Genomic DNA, 21,398 nt, shown 5'->3' with positions numbered 1-21,398 from the left:
TCATGGATGCTGTTACTGCCATTAGTACACCTGGCTCAGAATTGTCTTCACACACCTTCATGTGTGTGTGCAACCCTGCACCCCCTCCATTCTTCATTCCCCTGTGTTTCCTTTGAATGTCTAGATTCAAAGAGTTAAAGGTTCCCCAAGGGTCATCTAGTACAATGAATGCAATGCAATGCCTGAATAGGGCTTTAGCATTTGAGCAATTTGACAAGTGCCATCATTATTAGATGAAATCAGGATGTCTTTGTGCACACTGATTTGATTAAAGCACATAATGTGTTGGTGCGCACCAGCCCCTTCCCCACATAGATGCAAACTGGGCATGCACCAATTCTGAAATTTCAGTTGAAGTGAGTATAGCCCATATTGAGATGTCCCCAAACCATAATTCTGTTTCCACCTGCCCTGCCCTCCTCCATCTGCTATCCCATCTTCTTCCCAGTTGGACTTTTAACCTTACCGCAGCTTCCCTAGCAGCAGAGGCATGTGTGTGTGTGTGTGTGTGTGTATTCATTTGTACTCATTAAGAAGTGTTCCATGGTATAACATGCTAGCTCTCAGGTATGTGGAGACTGACTTACCTCAAGAGGTTTCTCTAGTCATTGTTGGATCTCAGAGTCCCTTCCAACTCTATGATTCTTCTTCCTCTGCTAGCCTTCACCAACATGAAGTGTTTAACCTTGAGAGACAGTGATGATCTGTTTTTGCATCTTTTGAGCATCAAAGCTGAAAACTCAAAGAGCTTCTTGAGGATTCCTGAGTGTGTGACTTCAACCTTTGATGGCCACAAATGCTTTTAGGGTTGAGCACTTTGTTGTTCACCAAGCACAAGAACCAGCCTTTCTTACAATGGTTTGGGGGCTCAGCAAAACCTTTTCTATTCTCAAGTGTGTTTTCTCCTTGGTAGTATAACAATCAACACATTTTTTTTCTCTCAGGACATCAAGATTCGGTGCCATTCTAGATGAGTGAACTAATCAGACAGGACAGGCGCCTAATTATAAATGAGAGCTCTTCTATTTATTCCCAAGTATCTCACTAATCAAGAGTAATGGAAAAGAAAACATACAGAAATCGCTTGAGCTGTGAGGTTTGGGAGATGTGTTGTCAGGGTTTCTGGGAGAGAGGAGGAGATGACAGAGGAGACGGAGAGCGAGTGGGAGGAGGGGCAGAAGGATGAGGAAGAAGATGACGGAATTCTGAGGGAATCCACGAGTCTGAGCAGCGAGTCAGAGGATTCTCAAAAGGGGGTTACCTTAATCAAGCAAAGGGGAGGAGAAGGGAGAAGCGGAGAGGAGCCCAGTGGAAGACAGAGGAAGCAAGAGACGTCTCAGCCGGAACGGAGTAAAGAGGGTGGAGTCGTCAGCCTCTCGGAGGGAGCAGGATTAGGAGAGAACAGAGAGAGGGGGTTGGAGCAGGGTGTTCAGCCGGAAAGGGTGGAGAGCAGAGCAGGGGGTGGTGTAGCGGTCGAAAGAAAGGTCAGCAGCAACGTACGCGCGCCAAGTTCAAACGTAGAGGCGCGCGGAAGTGGAGAGAGCTCAGGGGAGGAGCCCGGCCCTAAAGCCAGAAAGAGGGGGGAAGAGGCGGCAGAGGATTCAGCCTCAGGCGAGTCACGGAGAGAGGGAACCCAGGGGGGCAGGAAGACCCTGCGGAAAAGAAAGGAGAGGAAGAGGTGGTCTAGAGCCAGGCTATTAAGTTGGTGCGGAAGAGGGGAGGAGTCAGAGGGGACTTCAGCGGTCTAACGTGGCAGACGTACGGCCACAGTGCTGAACTGTATGAGAAGCAGAAATCTTCAATAAACTTTTCCTGTAAATAAGCTGCAACGGAGTGAGGTCTCTTGTGAGCTGGGACCAGACCTGGGTGGCCGTGACAGTAAGTCCCCTCTCTCAAAGCAAAAATTTTTTTTTTGCGAAGCTCACGAACGGGAGCAGCCATGAGCGCTGAGGAGCAGCTGGTTGCATTGCGGAATCAGGTTACCGCTCTCACATCGGCAGTCATTGCTTCGCAGAAGAAGAATGACGACTTGGAGAAGACGTGCCAGGATTTGCAGGCAAGGTGGGAGCGCGCGGACAAGGCGGGGGCCCCAGGATCCAGAGCGGAGGGCATTGCGCTTGGACGGAGGGGGGGTGCCCTAGTTCCGCATTTTAATGGCAACTTGCAAGACTATCCCAATTTCAGAGCGGACGTTGTATATGCACTGCACTTACTCCGTCACGATTTTAAAGATGAGGAGGAGAGAGTGGGGTTCATTGTTTCGCACCTGCATGGGGAGGCCAGGGCTTGGCTACGCAATTTGTGGCGCGAAGATGGACCGGCCCGTCGCGATTCAACTGCGTTCATCAAAGCGATGGATTCTTGTTTTCAATCCTCTGTGGATGTAGACATTGCGCGCCGTCAAATGCACGGGCTGAGGCAGGGGAAAGCGACTGTGCGCCAATACCACTCTAAATTTTTTGCATTGCTCACCGCCTTAGATTGGCCAAAGGACAGTAAACCGGTCAGAGATCTTTTTTGGGAGGGATTGAGCCCCCCCATCAAGGATGAGATCGCTAGGGGGGACAGACCCCAGACCCTAGAAGACGTGGTGCAACGGGCTTTAGCTCTTGGAATTCGACATGAGGGGCGTCCGTGGCATGAGGAGGACGGGCCCCAAGCGCGTGCGCAAGCAAGGACTCTCCCTTTTGGGCACAGGGACTTCAGCCGTGCGCACCCCTCGCCAATGGGGAAGGACAGAGAGGAGCCAATGGAGATTGGTGGTGCTAGGGCTCAGAAGCCATCCCAGAGCCCTGTCCCTGGTGCAGCCAAAGCGAAGCCTCCTAGAGGAACCAGGAAGTGTTACATCTGTGACAGTGCGCACCATATGGCGAAAGAGTGCCCCCAGAGGCTCCAGAAGCACACTGCAGCGCTGGCAACTGTAACAGCAGAGGTGCAACCAGGGGAGCAGCTTCAGGGAAACGACAGTGCCTGGCTGGAAGCAGAGCTACTGGGGCTCAGCCAGGCGGATCTGTAGACAAGCCCCCAGCATCACTGCAGAGCGTGGACCCTTTGCCTCCCAAACCGGCAGTTCTGCTCACAGCAACACTCCAGTTGCCTGATGGGAGACTCCTCGAGGTTCCAATAACGATCGATTCGGGAAGCAACGCCGACTTCATGGGACTGCAGTTCGTTAAGCAGCACAACATGGCGCTCCTGCCTGCAACGACGCCTCTGAACGTGGTCACGGTGGACGGCAGGAAGTTGCTGGGGGGGCAAGTGGTGCAGCAAACCCCTCCCATGATGATGAAGATTGGCAACCATCGAGAGCTTATTAGTTTCAATGTCACCCACTTATCGGACACACCCATCGTGTTAGGCATGAGTTGGCTGGAGAGGCACAGTCCCGCGGTTGCGTGGTACCAGAGGCAGATCAACTTTTGTTCATCGTATTGTGCTCAGCATTGCTTTCAGACCGATCAGGGAGGAGAAGCTGAGCAGCCATTGCATCTGGGTATGGTGCAAACAGTGCCTCACAAGTACCAGGAATTCTTGGAGGTTTTCTGTGAGAAGGAAGCTGACAAGTTGCCGCCTCATAGACCTTACGACTGCGCGATTGATTTAGTGCCAGGGGCGCAATTGCCTGCTGCCAAGCTGTACTCCATGTCGGAAGACGAAATGCAAGAGCTTCGGGAGTTCATAGACCATAACCTCAAGCGCGGTTTCATCCAGGAATCTAAAGCAGCGGGAGGCAGCCCTGTTTTCTTTGTGAAGAAGAAGGACACGCCCCAAAAAAGGCTTATAGTGGATTACAGGTTCATCAACAGCTTGACTAAGCCCAAAGCTTTCCCCATGCCCAAGATTGACGACCTTTTAGCGACCGTCAGGAGGGGCAAGATTTTCACCAAGCTGGACCTACGTGGAGCTTACAATCTCATCCGCATCCGGAAAGGAGATGAGTGGAAGACCGCCATGTTCACCCCTCTGGGCGCATACGAATACAGAGTCATGCCTTTCGGCCTCCAAAATGGCAGCCACGTTTTTCAAGCATTTATGCACCACGTGCTAGCAGGTCTCCTCTACAAAAAGTGTGTCTGCTTTCTCGACGATATCCTGATTTTCTCGGAATCGCCGGAGGATCACGATAAGGACGTGAGGGAGGTCCTGCAGAGGCTGAAGGAACACAGGCTGTACGCCAAGTTGGAAAAGTGCCAGTTTGATGTCAGAGAGGTTGATTTCCTTGGCTACAAGTTGTCCGACGAGGGACTGGCCATGGACAGGGCTAAGGTTCAAGCGCTGTTGGACTGGAAAAGCCCTCGAAATCGGAAAGAGGTCCAGAGGTTCATCGGCTTTGCCAATTTTTACCGCAAGTTTATTAAAGGTTTTGCGAACGCGACGGCGGCGATCACTGACACCCTCAGTTCCAAGAAGAAGAAGTTCGTCTGGACCGAACAAGCGGAGCGGTCCTTTCGGACGCTTAAGGGTCTTTTCGCCTCCGAAGAGCAGCTGCTCCACGTGAATCCCGGCAGACCCATGCGGGTAGAGACCGATGCGTCGGATAGAGCGGTTGGGGCCGTTCTTTTGCAAGAGGATTCACAAGGCAACTGGCGACCGGGTGCGTTCTACTCCCGGAAGCTCAGCAAGACGGAGCGCAATTATACCATATGGGACAGGGAGTTGTTGGCCATTCATGCAGCTTTCAAAGCGTGGCGACACTTCTTAATAGGAGCCAAGCACACGGTGCAGGTCCGCACGGATCACAAGAACTTAGAGTATTGGCGGACGGCTAAGTTGCAGACCCAGCGACACATGCGCTGGGCGGAGTTCTTTGCGGACTTCGACTTCAAAATAGAATACATCCCAGGAGACTCCAATGTTATTGCAGACGCGCTGTCCCGAAAGCCGCAATACTTGGAGGAAGCAGCTCCAATCGCAGCAAAGCACATTTTCGCACCGCAGGCGTGGACGTGCGCTACCATCGCAGTCGACCTGGACGCGGTGCGACGCGCGTTGCAAAGGGATCAGTTTGCACAGTCTAAGGTGGAGGAGCTACGCGGAGGGTCGCGACACAACGATGAGTTTCAATTACAAGATGGACTTTTGACTCGTAAGGGTGCCCTTTACGTGCCCACCGACGATCTTCGAGCCAAGGTTCTGCAACAGTTGCATGACGCCCCTAGTGCAGGCCATTTCGGCAAAGAAAAGACGATGGAGTTGGTGGCTAGAGACTTTTGGTGGCCCCAGATGAGAGGAGAGGTGGCGGACTACGTCGCCAGGTGTGATATCTGCCAGAGGTCCAAACCAGTGCACCAGAAGCAGGCGGGATTGCTAGAACCGCTGGAGACACCGCAGCAACCATGGGAGAGGGTAGCGTTGGACTTTGTTACAGACCTGCCCAGCTCCAGAGGTAAGACGGCGGTGTTAGTGGTGGTGGACTTGTTCACCAAGATGGCGCACTTCATCCCTTGTGCCAAGGTGGCGACGGCAGAACAGACCGCAAAGCTCTTCATCGATCACGTCTTCAGAGTGCATGGACTTCCGCAGTCCGTCTTGTCCGACAGGGGGCGCCAGTTTGTTTCCACTTTCTGGCGAAAGCTTCTGGGCATCTTGCACGTCAAAATCAACCTGACATCGGCGAGGCATCCACAAACCAACGGTCAAGCGGAGAGGGTCAACGCGATCATGCAGCAGTACCTGCGGTGCTACGCCAACCAGCGACCTGCGGCGTGGGTGGACTATCTGCCGATGGCTGAATTCGCCTACAACAACACGAAACACGCTTCCACCGGGGTGACGCCTTTCTTCGCGAACAATGGCCGTCATCCCAGAACCTTCCCGAGATTTGCGGCACCAGGAGGGGGGGGGCCTCAAGATGCCGACCAGTTTGCAGCGGAGTTGCAAGAGGTGCACGAGGAGCTGCGGAGACATTTGGAGCTGGCAAAACAGGCGTATAAGGTGCAGGCCGATAAGCACAGGAGGGCGGGAGAGGACATCCAGGTTGGGGACTGGGTGTGGTTAGCAGCCCACGCGATGCCGGCCAGGTCATTGGCCAAGAAGAAGTTAGGACACAGGCAGCTAGGGCCATATCAAGTTGAGGCTAAGATCAATCCGGTGGCTTTTCGTCTAGCCCTTCCGGAAGGTTCCAGGGTGCACCCGGTCTTTCATAGGTCGGTGCTCACTCCCTACAAAACACCACACAGGTTTCAAGAGTCAGGAGCACCCCCAGAGCCACGTAGGAGGGCGCCTGAGAGGGGGGAATCGCCAAGACCAGAACCTCTTAACGAGGTCACAGAGATACTGGACTCGAGATGGGGGGAGGAGGGAGTTGAATATTTTCTCGCCAGGGAGGGCACACCAGCCGCTGCTAATAGTTGGGTGCCAGGCTACGAGTTAGACGAACCCCTTTTGAAAGAAGAGTTCCATGCACTTTTCCCACATAGACCCATGCCAGCTGAGTACTTTGATGACTGGCTTTTCACACCCACATTGTCAGATAGCACGTTCAGGGGTTTCTCTTCCCCCGAGGAAAGAACACCAGAATCAAGCCCGCCCAGGGGATCGTGCTCGGGGGTGGACACGGAAACCCCTTATTGGTGGGAGGAGCAGCCAGAGGAGGAATGGCGTAAGAGGTGGCTGATAGGTCCTTGGCGGGCAGCACCGGAGGAAGTAGCGATGGAAGCAGAGACTGAGAAGCATTTGGGGGAAGAACCCGACTTCGAATACACTTACACAGAACTGCCAGCAGAGAACATTGACGTAGACGACCTGTATCCTGAGCCTACCCCCGAAGAGCCGCAGTTTCCACAACCGGTCCCCGGCGAGCGGGAGGGGGGAAGGGGGGGCTTCGAGGGGGGGATGGATGTCAGGGTTTCTGGGAGAGAGGAGGAGATGACAGAGGAGACGGAGAGCGAGTGGGAGGAGGGGCAGAAGGATGAGGAAGAAGATGACGGAATTCTGAGGGAATCCACGAGTCTGAGCAGCGAGTCAGAGGATTCTCAAAAGGGGGTTACCTTAATCAAGCAAAGGGGAGGAGAAGGGAGAAGCGGAGAGGAGCCCAGTGGAAGACAGAGGAAGCAAGAGACGTCTCAGCCGGAACGGAGTAAAGAGGGTGGAGTCGTCAGCCTCTCGGAGGGAGCAGGATTAGGAGAGAACAGAGAGAGGGGGTTGGAGCAGGGTGTTCAGCCGGAAAGGGTGGAGAGCAGAGCAGGGGGTGGTGTAGCGGTCGAAAGAAAGGTCAGCAGCAACGTACGCGCGCCAAGTTCAAACGTAGAGGCGCGCGGAAGTGGAGAGAGCTCAGGGGAGGAGCCCGGCCCTAAAGCCAGAAAGAGGGGGGAAGAGGCGGCAGAGGATTCAGCCTCAGGCGAGTCACGGAGAGAGGGAACCCAGGGGGGCAGGAAGACCCTGCGGAAAAGAAAGGAGAGGAAGAGGTGGTCTAGAGCCAGGCTATTAAGTTGGTGCGGAAGAGGGGAGGAGTCAGAGGGGACTTCAGCGGTCTAACGTGGCAGACGTACGGCCACAGTGCTGAACTGTATGAGAAGCAGAAATCTTCAATAAACTTTTCCTGTAAATAAGCTGCAACGGAGTGAGGTCTCTTGTGAGCTGGGACCAGACCTGGGTGGCCGTGACATGTGTGTATATCAGAGACTCTTTAAATCTTCATTTTGCTTTGTCAATTACATGAAACTCCTGAGTTTCTAACCATCACTATCCCCCCCCCCCGAAAGGATACATTACAAATTTGTTTTAATGATAAAATTAGTAGTAATTATCTGGAGACTAAGCAATGTTTATTGTTTGTCTGAGGACTTCGATTGACACAGTAGTCAACGAGAATGTGAGAAACAAATTGTTAGAGAAACAAGTGAAATATCTGTTATGACAAGTAATTTAACAAGTCAGAATTTGCCTGATTAAGCCAAATTGAAATACAATGAAACTTTAATTCATTTCATGGCTACGAGACCACAGAATCATTAGTATACTCAGTAAATATAATGTAATATAGACCAGTAAAAAGTGATAGATGATAGATGATAGATAGATAGATGATAGATAGATGATATAGATAGATGATAGATGATAGATGATAGATGATAGATGATAGATGATAGATAGATGATAGATAGATGATAGATAGATGATAGATAGATAGATAGATGATAGATAGATAGATAGATAGATCGATAGATCGATAGATAGATCGATAGATCGATAGATAGATAGATAGATAGATAGATAGATAGATAGATAGATAGATAGATATAGATATAGATTAAATAGATACATGAAAAGGTAGTGGAACCTAATTAACCAGGAGTGTCAAATAACCAAAGCTGAAGGACATTATATGGTACTTGCTGGTTTCTCTTTTCAAATGTATGTCAAGGGCAAATTTCTCCTGACAGTATATATGGCATTACACATGAAATGCTTAAATTCCTGCTAAATAGACTACCTGTAAGTAGTCATAGGAAGGCTTAAGTAGGAAAACATATGATGTGTACGTCACCTGTTAAGAGTGAGGAATGGTGTTTATATTGGGGAGGAACATAGGAAACTGCATTATCCTGAGTCAGAACATTGGTCCATCTAGCTCAGTATTGTTTGTATGGACTAGTAGAAGCTGTCCAGGATTTCAGAAGGCGTCTCTTCTAGCCCTACCTTGAGGTGCCAGGAGTTGTAGAACCTCCTGTATGCACAGCAGATGAGCTACCATTAACCTACGACCCTTCCCAAAGGAGAATATTGGGAGAGATTTGGTATCTGACCCTTAAGGAGATGGGAGCATGAGGGTGGGGCTGGGCTTGCTGCATGGAATTGGCAGCTGAGCCAATAAGCAGAGGTGGCCTGTCCCATTTCACTGCCTGAGGTAAAATGGAAAGGCACCACCCTACTCCACCCCCTTGCCATCCCCACCAAAACCTCGCTTACCAGGGCTGTCTGGTTGCAGTTCCAGTGAGATCTCACGATAGCCCTGCAAAATCACTCAGAGGCCTCTGGAGGAACCTGGAATCCACTTCAGCCACTTCCCTTTGGATTCTGCTCCCTGAAGTGGCTGCCTTAGACGGCCTCATGGACATGCTACATACAATAAGGAATAGCTGTTCACCTCACTTCAGAAAGTGCAGGGTTAGTGAGTAGGAACCAGGCAGAGGGCCTTCTTAGTGGTGGCACCCGCCCTGTGGAACCCCCTCCCATCAGATGTCAAGGAAATAAACAACTATCTGATTTTTAGAAGACATCTGAAGGCAGCCCTGTTTAGGGAAGTTTTTAATGTTTGATGTTCTATTCTGCTTTTAATCTGTTGGGAGCCACCCAGAGTGGCTTGGAAAACGCAGCCAGATAGGCAGGTATAAATAATATATTATTATAGGAATATATGGATATCTATGGATAAATGCTTTATCCACTGTTGCATCCCTTGGGCTGAATGATTTCTTTCAGTTGGCCTTAGGATTTTAGATTTTTTTAAGCAGAACTCTGTAAACCCCAGAAGCAAGTCAGATTATGTTTATCTTCTTAAACACATAAAAGATATCAAGATACAGTTTAGTCTTTCTTTCATTGTTATGGCTTATATTAGGATTGAAAGCATTTCGGCTGATCATTACCTTTCAAAAAGAAAACCAGACAATTAGTTTGGTAAAATTGCTTGTTGAGGATGTTGTTTAACATCAGTATGAGTGATTTCCCATTATTTTTAACTTTGTCGGCTGTAACTGAGTAGTAGAAGGTTTGCATGCAGAAGGTGAGAGTTTCAGTCCCCAACATCTCCAGATAGGGACTCCATTTTGAAACCCTGGCATTCCAGTGAATACTGCTGAACTAGACAGACCATTGGTGTGTCCTGATATGAAGCAGCTTCCTATGTTCCTTCCTAATTTTTACAACTTTGATTCATCAAATGTCTATTCCCCCCCACCCCCAAAAAACCTGCTTACTTTATCCTTGTTGATGCAAGGTTGCCTAAGGCTCCCTTACGTTACAAAACACACTTCAAAGGACATGAAAATTGTGTGTTTAGGGTTAGCTAAACAAATTTACTGTGCTTATGAAAATTATTTACTTCAAGGGATTCCTTGGCTCTGAGGAAAAAATAAAACAGAAATTCAGATTTTATATGGCTCAATATTTGGTCACAGAAGCTGTGGCCCACTTAGTGTGGAGCAAATCTTGTTAACTTTAGTGGGACATCCCTGGAATAAATGGAATCTAGATCATGGCCTGAGTACAAGGACAAATCTTTAGCTATTTGGGCGATAAAAGCTTTCTACTTTTGAATCCTCTGAATAGTGCTGCTTTGTAACCCAAAAGAAAATCTGGAAACAATATTCCTCCCTTGAGATATAAATTCATCTTTCAACTGTAATTCTATGCACACTGGGAGCAAGCCTTTATGAACTTAATTGGGCTTACTTCTGAGTAGACAACGTATAGGATTGCATAATTTCACTGATGCCCTTTATAGTCATACTTCATGATGGCAAAGAGAGACAATATCACCTCTCCCCTATGTTTAATTACCGTATTTTTCGCTCTATAAGATGCACCCGACCATAAGACACACCTTGTTTTTAGAGGAGGAAAACAAGAAAAGCAAGAAAGAGACACACTCGCTCGGCGCGGTTCTTTAAAGATAGAGTGGCTCTTGCTGGCTTTTCCAGGAGGTGGGAGAAGGGACTGACCGGCTGCCCTCCATCCCTTCTCCCACCTCCCTGAAAAGCCAGAGCAAGCTGCACAGCTATCTCTGAAGGCTCCTTCCATCCCTCATCCTGCTTCGCTGGGAAGGCAGCACAACAAGAGGCACTGCGCAGCTCTCCCTCTTGCTGTGCTGGCTTCAGCGATAGCTGCACAGGCTGCATTCGCTCCATAAGACGCACACACATTTCCCCTTACTTTTTAGGAGGAAAAAAGTGTGTCTTGTGGAGTGAAAAATATGGTAGTCTGAAAGAACCCTAATCAAACACTAACCCTATCCCCATACTAATTTGCGATTGGATTCTTGTTAGGGTGGGCAGTGGCGGAGCTTCATGCTCCGGCACCAGGGGGTGGAGAGCAGGCAGAGGCAGGGGCCTGCGAGCCAGGGGCGTGGCGTGCCACCTGCAGGGGTGTGGCACACATCCTGGGGTGTGGCACGTGTCCTGGGGGCAGCCGCAATGTCCCCCCACTGGGACCACGCTGCCGGGAGCAGTGCGTTCCCCCCGCATTCCGCAGTGGGGGTGGGGGAGGGTCCCTGGGTTGGCCCAGAGCAAGGCAGCCTGATTGAACTCCTTGAACTCTGCCATGGAAGTTAATTCTTTCTCATGATTGGTTTAGTGGGTCATATGGGCAAAGCATGGCAATGCCTTCTAAATTGCTTTCAAGGCACATATCATTGAGGCTGATTTTAAAAAATAATAATCCATAATGACCCTTAGGGAGCTGGGTTACCTTGCCCAGGAAAAAAAGGAGGCTTGGCTATCTTCTAAAAGTCACCAAATACTATTTGGCTCTGTGAACACCTTTCTGCACTGCTCAGACTGCAGTGGCGCGACAACCTGGCCTGGATATCTTAAACTGGCCGTTGCCTCTAGAGATTGAGACAGCTGTCCTGCCTGTCAACAGTAAATTCAGATGCTGGTGGGGCTTGTATTCACTGTTAATCTTGTGATTTTAGGGATGTGTCTGGTAGGGCAACCTCCTTTAGGCAAAGGTGGCCCACGAGGTCCCTTCTAATCATTTGATTCTACAGTCTCAAGGAATATGTTCTTTCAGCGCAAAAGAACTAGGTTATTATTCTCTCCCCATTTTTTTTTAATTCCAAAGATGTTTCCCAGGTGCTTTCAAACCTATATTTTTCTATTTGTGCATTAGAATGAAGCCTCTCTTCATATCAGGGAAGTGTGGCATACCTTCCATTGAAATGTGGAACTAAGCCACAGGTTCAAGATAACATAAGAAAACTATTCATACTGTGCATCCTGCCTTTTTTAAAAGAAAGAAAGAAAGAAAATAACATGTGCACTGTGTCCCTTCTATAGAAAATTAATACCTTTCAGTATGAGAGTCTTTCTTCAGATATGCATTTGTGTCTGCAATTTGCTTTACTACCAAATAATCTCCCAGGCGATTTTTATTTGACATTTAATTTGCAAGTGCTTTTAACCTGTGTTTATCTAAAATAGAAAAAAATGAAATGAGATGAGATGCAATGTGATGATAAATGGAAGGGATTCAGGAAAATAACAAGTGAACCAAGATTTTAGTTCATGGCATGGAGAAGTGGCCACCTTTCCCGGGAATTTATTTATTTTAATTTTAAGATACCCAAGGAGAAAAGAGAGCTAAAATTGCCACTTGATCATTCTGCAGAATGTCAGAATTTATATTTTCCAATCTGATGAAAATGTATAGTTTTGTTGTTGTTTTTAAACCCAACTTGGTACATCAACATTGTTTTCTCAGTAAATTAAATAGCAGGAGAAATACACCCATATACTGCTGTGTCTTCCTGGAAGCTGTTTGCTCTGGTGTACTAGAAATAATCCACACATAGCTGGAGGGGAAAGGGTTAAGAGCTTTGAGAGATGGGGGAAACACATCATTGCTCCAATGGGTGCTTGAAAACTAACTCTTTCAGACATCAGAAAACCTAAGCACTGTAATGTTCCAAATTATCAGTGAAAACTTTGGCAGAACACAAAGCAATTTTCTCTGCTAGTGAGGTTGCTGTATTGCAAATTTTGATCAGATGGCAAACAAGTGCAGGTGTATGGGACTAAATAGGAATTTTGCCTGCAATCTCTCTGTCAACAAATTAGATAACTATGTTGGCAACCTGACAGCTTATCTTGTTTGCATTTGAAAATTAAGTTTTTCGCACTTGCATTTGCAAAGGTGACTTCTTCAAAAAGAAAAGAAAAAGACTTTGCATCTGCGGTCCACATGTGAGTGTTTAAAGATGTTCAGATTCACTCTGGCTGACTGAAATGAACTTTCCATTTCAGTAGCAACAAGTCTTCTATTAGAATTATCATTGTCCTGAACAGATTTGCCATGACGGACTTTGTACTGGAAGACAATGATTTGGTCACACATCAGCAGTGACATTACTGACACATTTGCACTGAGTATTTGAATGCTTGGTACAACAGAATGTCAGCCATTGGATGTAAGAGCCTAGGAACCAGGTGGCTTCATCTATTGTTGTTATCATCACCATCACCATTTTTATTATTTCACTTATTTATCATATTTTACTGAAGTCTCAGGGTGACTTACAAGCTTACGTGATTGGCAGGTGGGGTCTTGATGGTGCCATCCAAGTACAGTGGTACCTCGGGTTACAGACGCTTCAGGTTACAGACTCCACTAACCCAGAAATATTACCTCAGATTAAGAACTTTGCTTCAGGATGAGAACAGAAATCGAGCAGAGGCTGCATGTTGTGGCGGCAGCAGGAGGCCCCATTAGCTAAAGTGGTGATTCAGGTTAAGAACAGTTTCAGGTTAAGAACGGCCCTCCGGAACGGAACGAATTAAGTTCTTAACCCTAGGTACCACTGTAGACCTTTTCAGCCCAGTTTGGGATATCCAAGCTGAACAGGAATCTCATCAATACCCTGAACTGAAGCAGATACCTCCAAAGTAACTTGGGACAATTTGGAGATTCAGATTAAAACACAAAACAAAACTGTGAAGATAGTTTGTACCCTGAAATGGAATCATTTCTGCTTAGACTTGCCATATAAAGAAAATGTTGATGAGGGAAGGGCAAACTCTTTTGCCAATGACAGTCTAGCTTTTAATCGGAGAGAACAATTTTATGAGGGCTCTTCAATCACAGTACCGTACTTTGGAGAAGGGTTCTTGATGTAGCCTTGTTCTTTTCTGCTCTATTCTCTTTGCTAGATCTGCTACTGGTGTTTGCTTGGGAAATGTTGGCTACTCATGTTTTCTTCCTTGATGCCAGATTCCCACACATTTTAACCTTTGCACTCACTTTCTGCAAAATGCAAGGTTGGCCAATGATTTGATTTTGCCCTTTTTTTTCTTTTTTTTCCATTCATCATTCTTCATAACTCCACAATCCCCCCCCCCCACATTAGCAGCACATTCACTAAAGATCCCTCCCCCAGGAAGTGCTTTTTTCTGGTCATTTCCTTTCCAAAAATCTTGTGATTGATGGCCATAAACATAGGAAAGGAAATGAAGGGTTGGGAAAATCCTTTCCTTAGTTAGTGCCAAGGGGTTACTTTAGTCTGCTTCTCATGTAACCCCCTCCCTAGATCTTTAAATAAGAAGCTTCTTCTCAATGAGCCACTAATGACATCACCCTTTGACACAGATGGTAGAATCTCCTAACCAATTATCCACAAAATGATGCAGGTCTCCAGTTGTCTATAAATTTGTTGTATCTAATCAGGCTCCTCCTAACATTTGCCAGTTTATATTGTAAGATAATAGAATCCAAGAGATGTCATTAGATTTTCCATCTGTCCTAATATGATCAGGTGAGAACTCTGATGTGGGCTCAAATGTTTTATCATCCGGAGATCATTCTGATTGGTATATATTTTCTCTCTCTTACACAAAGCTCCTGCATTAAACATATTTAATTGTTGCTGATTGCTCCTTCACAAAATGGATATTGCTTGTAAATATAGATCTGTGTGTGTTCATCCTTTAAATGGTGATCGTATCCCACAAGCTGTCTCCTCACTTCAGATGAAGATGTTTCTCTTCTCCCAAAATAGTCTCATTTCATGACTATAGAATGTATATGGGCACTATTATTTAAATCAGTGTGCTAATTAGCTGAGTAATCTGATGTTGGATGTATGAGAAACTTATCTATTTGTTTTTAGTTCTATAGCCCACTTTTCAAGGTAAAGAACTTTCACAAAGGACTTTCAGCATAGCTAAGCTTGTGTAAATATAATTTACAAACAATAACAATTCATTGAATAAAGCCAGATAATTTCCAAAGTCGCTTTCAGTTCTATGGCTCTATTGGAACAGAGTAAGATAATTTTAAATTTACACTGCACTTTGAAATAGGCTTGGAAGCAAACTGGCAATCAGTGCAGATTTATAAAAAACTGATGAGATATGTGCCCTGTGGGCCATTCCAGTTAAAATTCTGGTCATGACATTTTTGCAGTTGCGGCTTTAAAACCATTTTCAAGAGCAGCTCCTATATCCCATGAGCAGAAGCGCAAAAAAAAAAAAGTGTCTTCAGTTGAAGTTGAAACACTGTCAGCATGACAGGTACCCAGCCTTCCCCAGAGAGGGAATTCTACAAATGGGACACCACCACCAAGAAGGCCCTGTCTCATTTCACCACACTATGGACCTTATCTATCAATGGGACCTTGAGCACGCACTGCCACTGGCAGGTCTGTGGAAATGTGCCTCTAAGTATCTGTGTTTGGATAAACACTGGGAGATCAGCTATTCATTTCCCAGCTTTATTGTACAATCTTATGCATGTTTTCTCCAGGAGTCCTAATGTATTCAATAAGTTTTACTCCCAATAATCTGTGCGTAGGATTGCAGCCTTAGCAACCTTAACTTGCCAACAAGACATCTAAACACAAGGAAGAATAATTTTCCACATAACGCTTTGTTTGGATGTTTCATGAGCCTGCCCCCCATCCCCCAATTTATAGGCCAATTTGTACATTACATGTATTTCTATATGCCCTCATTTAGGGATGGGGTGGGGTGTTGAATTCAATTCAGTTCCCATTTAAAGGTGTACGACCTAACCTACCTAATTTCCACGGCCCAAAACTAATATCCAAACCGAAACACAGCCATCTTTCATAGAATCATAGAATCATAGAGTTGGAAGCGACCACAAGGGCCATCGAGTCCAACCCCCTGCCAAGCAGGAAACACCATCAGAGCACTCCTGACATATGGTTGTCAAGCCTCTGCTTAAAGACCTCCAAAGAAGGAGACTCCACCACACTCCTTGGCAGCAAATTCCACTGTCGAACAGCTCTTACTGTCAGGAAGTTCTTCCTAATGTTTAGGTGGAATCTTCTTTCTTGTAGTTTGGAACCATTGCTCCGTGTCCGCTTCTCTGGAGCAGCAGAAAACAACCTTTCTCCCTCCTCTATGTGACATCCTTTTATATATTTGAACATGGCTATCATATCACCCCTTAATCTCCTCTTCTGCAGGCTAAACATGCCCAGCTCCCTTAGCCGTTCCTCATAAGGCATCGTTTCCAGGCCTTTGACCATTTTGGTTGCCCTCCTCTGGACACGTTCCAGTTTGTCAGTGTCCTTCCTGAACTGTGGTGCCCAGAACTGGACACAGTACTCCAGGTGAGGTCTGACCAGAGCAGAATACAATATATTTCCAAATGTCGCACTTCTCCAAATTTCACAGTGCAAATTTCCAGCCAAGTAATGTGTGCAAAAAAATGCATATACTGGAGAAAAGGCACACAATACATTATCTTAGCAGAAATTGCTCTGCGAAAATGGTTATATTAGGCAAAAGTACACTCAAAAGTGTGTATATTAGGATAAATTGGTAAACTAAAATGCTGGTGAATTTTCACAACGACCTTTTAGGAAAAAAATGCAAACTGATGTGGAAATGAGAACTGAATTTAAGATTAGAAAAATAAGAAACAGAAACCGAAATGGAGAGATTCACCCACCCCTACCCACCTCCCAAATTAGTCACAGGTGGTAGAACACTGGAGGAATGGTATCTCCGTTCGACTGAGCTGATAAGGCTCATCTTCGGAATTGCCTCCCAACGATTACTTGACGACCTGATAAGGCCTCGGGCATGTCATCCCAGCAGAGCATCAAGACAGTACGCGGAAGGATGAGATAGTATGAGCTTCATTGCTATGCTTTATTTTCTAGCTACTCAGAGAGCAAAGAAATATACATCCTCTCCCTGTGAGAGCAGAGAGCAACTGAACACAGAAACAAAGGAACAAAGGAAACAGGAAACCACTAACGTCACATCCTGTCTCCCTTCCCGTGAGACTTCCAAGAGTCTGGACTGTCTCTGGAATGTAAACAGAGTCCTGTGATTCCCAGCAGCTGCACAGTGAGAAATAGAAACTTAACAGGTTATCCAGGAAGGAGTTGCTTAACCTTTCCCTGCCAGCAATTAAAATCTCCCCAGCTGCTATTCTCCCCATCCCTGAGGAAAAGGTGCAGTGAGAAAAGCCACACCAGGCTTTTGAGAGGTCAAAAAACGTGTAACAGTTGAAGAAAAGGGTAAGGATCTCACCATATCTTCTTTCTCCACTCCTGATTGCAGCCCAGAGGATAGTGATTTGTTATGTGCTGAGTTGAATAGGACTCCGAGTATATTTCATGCTTTAAGGAATATATACACAAGTCCAGCGTAAGATACCTATTTGGGAAGAGATACTTTGAGCAAGAAAGACAGTACAGGCATGCTAACATTTCCCATTGGGTCAGCTGCCAGATTTTGTTCAGATGCTCAGGGCATAATTGATTGCCATATTATGGGTTTAAAAGGAATTTTCCCCCAGGAGAGGTTGTCTGGTAATTAGGTCCTTTGGTTATTAATAATAATCACATCAGATTGTCAGGCTCAGCTTGGATTATTATCAGTTATGAAACAACATTGCTAGCTAATCAGCAGGATGACACAAGATGCAATACCTCATCAAAAACCGTGTAGCATTTCGGGGGGGGGGGACCCTCAAGAAAGCCTAATTTCCCATAGCATGAACATTCAGCACAGTATTATTGACAATGCTACTGCCACCCAGATTCACAGTGCATAAATGCCCCCCCCCATACATGAAAAAAAATCTGCATATATTCTCCCTCCTAACGTTCTTATTTTATCTTCAGGTTACCTGTTGCTTACTTTTTCTAATTCATTTCTACATTCCTTTTAACTTAATCTAGCAAATGTGAAGCTTTCCTCTCCTCTCCCCTTTGTTTCATATTTTCATTTAGATTGTGAGCTCACAAGTAGCAAGTACTTATTTTCCTTTATGTACTAGTCTTTCTTTCTTTAATTAAAAAAGGCACTTCTGGAAATATTCCAGCTGCTCTCCAGCTCAGAGTTATGTAGAGTCAAGGTCAGTTGAAAGCACTGTGCTTAAGCACTCGACATTGCATTGGATTGCACCAACTGCATTTCTAATATATTTATTATTTGTTCCTTTGACGTCTGTTTGTTCCTTTGACGTCTGATGGGAGGGCATTCCACAGGGCGGGCGCCACTACTGAGAAGGCCCTCTGCCTGATTCCCTGTAACCTCACTTCTTGTAGTGAGGGAACTGCCAGAAGGCCCTTGGCGCTGGATCTCAGTGTCTGGGCAGAACAATGGAGGTGGAGACGCTCCTTCAGGTATTCCTGGGCCAAGGCTGTTTAGGGCTTTAAAGGTCAGCACCAACACTTTGAATTGTGCTCGGAAACGTACTGGGAGCCAATGTAGATCTTTCAAGACCAATGTTATATGGTCTCGGCGGCCATTCCCAGTCACCAGTCTAGCTGCCGCATTCTGGATTAGTTGTAGTTTCTGGGCCACATACAGCGCATTGCAGTAATCCAAGTGGAAGACAACTAGAGCATGCACCACTCTGGCAAGACAGTCCGTGGGCAGGTAGGGTCTCTTATGTAAACATGCACTTCTAAAATTAGAAATACCTTATACCTGGACACTCTTTACCCCCAGAACCGAAATGATCTGGTGAATCTCAAGAACCATGAGAAAAAAGCTTCAGAATTGGTGAACAATCCCTGAAAAGATCTCTGTATACTTATTATTTGTGCATGATGGTTTACTTCAGAGTGCAGTCTTTGGATTATTTTAGTGACTAGAGAAGGGCATTGTCAGGGAACTGCCATCGGAGCCAGGAGTGGAGGTAAGGCTCTCCAGCGATGCCGGAGAAGGGCCCAGCAGGGAGAGAGGGAACTCATCTACTGAGGAAGGAAATCAGCGTGACACCAGGAAGAAAGGGGAGCAGGGGAGGGCTTCGGAGAGATGTCTCCAGGACTCTTCCACATAAACTAGCAGGTCCTCCACATAAACTAGCACAGGTCCTCCGCTGCCCACGCCCACCCTGCGCAGAAGACTTCCGCGCAGGGAGGCTAGGCGGAGACTTGGCGTCAAAGAACTTTTATGCTGGAAGAAGTTCAGGAAACGCCCACTGACGGATTCTGCCAGTGACTGACACAGCCGCGGAGTAAGGGCTGTGCAGCCAGGGAAAGGTTTAACCAGGCAACTTTGCCAAGAGTAGCAGCAACTTACGCACGAGCAACCCCAATTCCCATTACAGGCATCAAGGAAAGATCTCTCAGCTTTTCCCCTGAAAGTACGATCCAATAGCAAATCAAGCCAGAGGGAGAGTTCATTCATTACTATGGACAACCATAGAAACCATGGTTCAGTACAAGCAGGGGTGTCCCATCCTGTTTTTCCACCTGAGGCAAAATGGGAAGGAGCTGTTTCCAGCCACTCCCTGTCATCATGCTCTGCCCCCCATTTCCGGAGTTGCTGGACTCTTTCACCAAACTAAGCGAGAACCAGGGCACTCCTCAAGGCATCGCCACTTGTCTTCTCCAGTCCAGGGAGGGAAAGCAGAGTAGCAGTGCTGCGCACAGGAGCACTCCCCTCTTGCCACACTTGGTCAGAATGGGCATTCCTCAAGGCACTGCTTCTTGCCTTCTCTGCTCCAGGAGCAAGGAAGATGAGCGGCAACAACTTGAGGAATTCCTTCCTTTCACTGGCAAGAGGGGGGCATTCTGGTATCAGTGTCAGCAGTGGGGCAGGCACTTCTGCCGCCTAAGGTCACTGCTTCACTCTGTCTCATCGGTGGGCCAGCTCTGAGTACATGTATTGAGAAGAAAAGCAGAGACTTCAATAATAATAACAATAACAATAACAATAACAATAACAATAATAATAATAATAATAATAATAATAATAATAATAATAATTTATTATTTCTACCCTGCCCATCTGTCTGGGTTTTCCCAGCCACTCTGGGTGGCTTCCAACAGAACACTAAAATACAATAACCTATTAAACATTAAAAGCTTCCCTAAACAGGGCTGCCTTCAGATGTCTTCTAAAAGTTTGGTAGTTACTTTTCTCTTTGACATCTGGGGGAGGGCATTCCACAGGGCGGGTGCCACTACCGAGAAGGCCCTCTAGGGTATATGTGAAGTTTAAAGTGATAAGCTGGCACCTGTGAGTTGCAATTGGTTGCAGTAGGGTTCTGCTTCTGCATGCATCATCCAATTGAAATCAATGGAATTGAAGTGCATAGTTAAAAGCTTAAGCACCACTGATTTCAGTGGGGCACAGCTGACTTTTGTATATTATTGTTTATTCAGCACCAGCAAAATCGAGGCAGCTTCTTGCCACTCGTGCACAGAGAGAACTGACTGAGCCCCTCTTTTATCTATAATATTTGCAGTAGTGAAGCTCTACTGGGAGACATGGGAAGTTGCACAGTTATTGATCCGCTGCTAATGGATATGAATTGTCAGTCTGCTTCAAATGTCACCCTAGATGCTGTCATTTATGTTGTGAATACATATATAAGCCTCAGCCTATTGTATTTGTTTGCTGAGCAGTAATTCTTAGTCACCTTTCTCGTCCTTCAATGCAGCCTCTGAGGGACGAGTTAGGCATTTGCTTTATTACGCAGCATGCAGCTATGTATCTTGTTTTTCCTTAAGTAATTGCAGGCACAGGGGGGCTCAGTTCCTGCTGAGAAGACAGTGTGCAGGGAAAGAAGGCTTACCACCTCACTCCCACTGCGATTGGCTCAGAGTTGTATAGGGGGGAAAGCCATTCACACTGATGTGGAGGGTTGTTTTTTAAGTCCCAAAGCTCACAGCCACATGAAGTTGGGTAATTGAGATTCCAGTTCTGATGGGGGTATAAAGACATAAGCCGCCCCTCTCCTAATCCTCCCTTTCCAGTAAGAATTGGGATCTCTTGTACCTGGAATGTAGTATCTAGCTAACATTAAACTTGGCTCTAGTAATTCACTGTAAACTGCAGCTAACCAATGAGGGAGATTTATGTTAGGCCCATTATTAGTGAGGCCAGATTACAGTGGAAGAAGAAGAAGAAGAAGAAGGAGGAGGAGGAGGAGGAGGAGGAGGAGGAGAGTAGTAGTAGTAGTAGTAGTTTGGATTTGATATCCCGCTTTATCACTACCTGAAGGAGTCTCAAAGTGGCTAACATTCTCCTTTCCCTTCCTCCCCCACAACAAACACTCTGTGAGGTGAGTGAGGCTGAGAGACTTCAGAGAAGTGTGACTGGCCCAAGGTCACCCAGCAGCTGCATGTGGAGGAGCGGAGACGCGAACCCAGTTCACCAGATTACGATTCCACTGCTCTTAACCACTACACCACACTGGCAAGAATGTGGGCTGACCACAGAACTGGTTAAAAACCAACTGAA

This window comes from Podarcis melisellensis, assembly GCF_964234715.1.
Source record: "Podarcis melisellensis genome assembly, chromosome: 2".
Lineage (NCBI taxonomy): Eukaryota > Metazoa > Chordata > Lepidosauria > Squamata > Lacertidae > Podarcis > Podarcis melisellensis.
Note: the sequence above shows the minus strand (reverse complement) of the source record.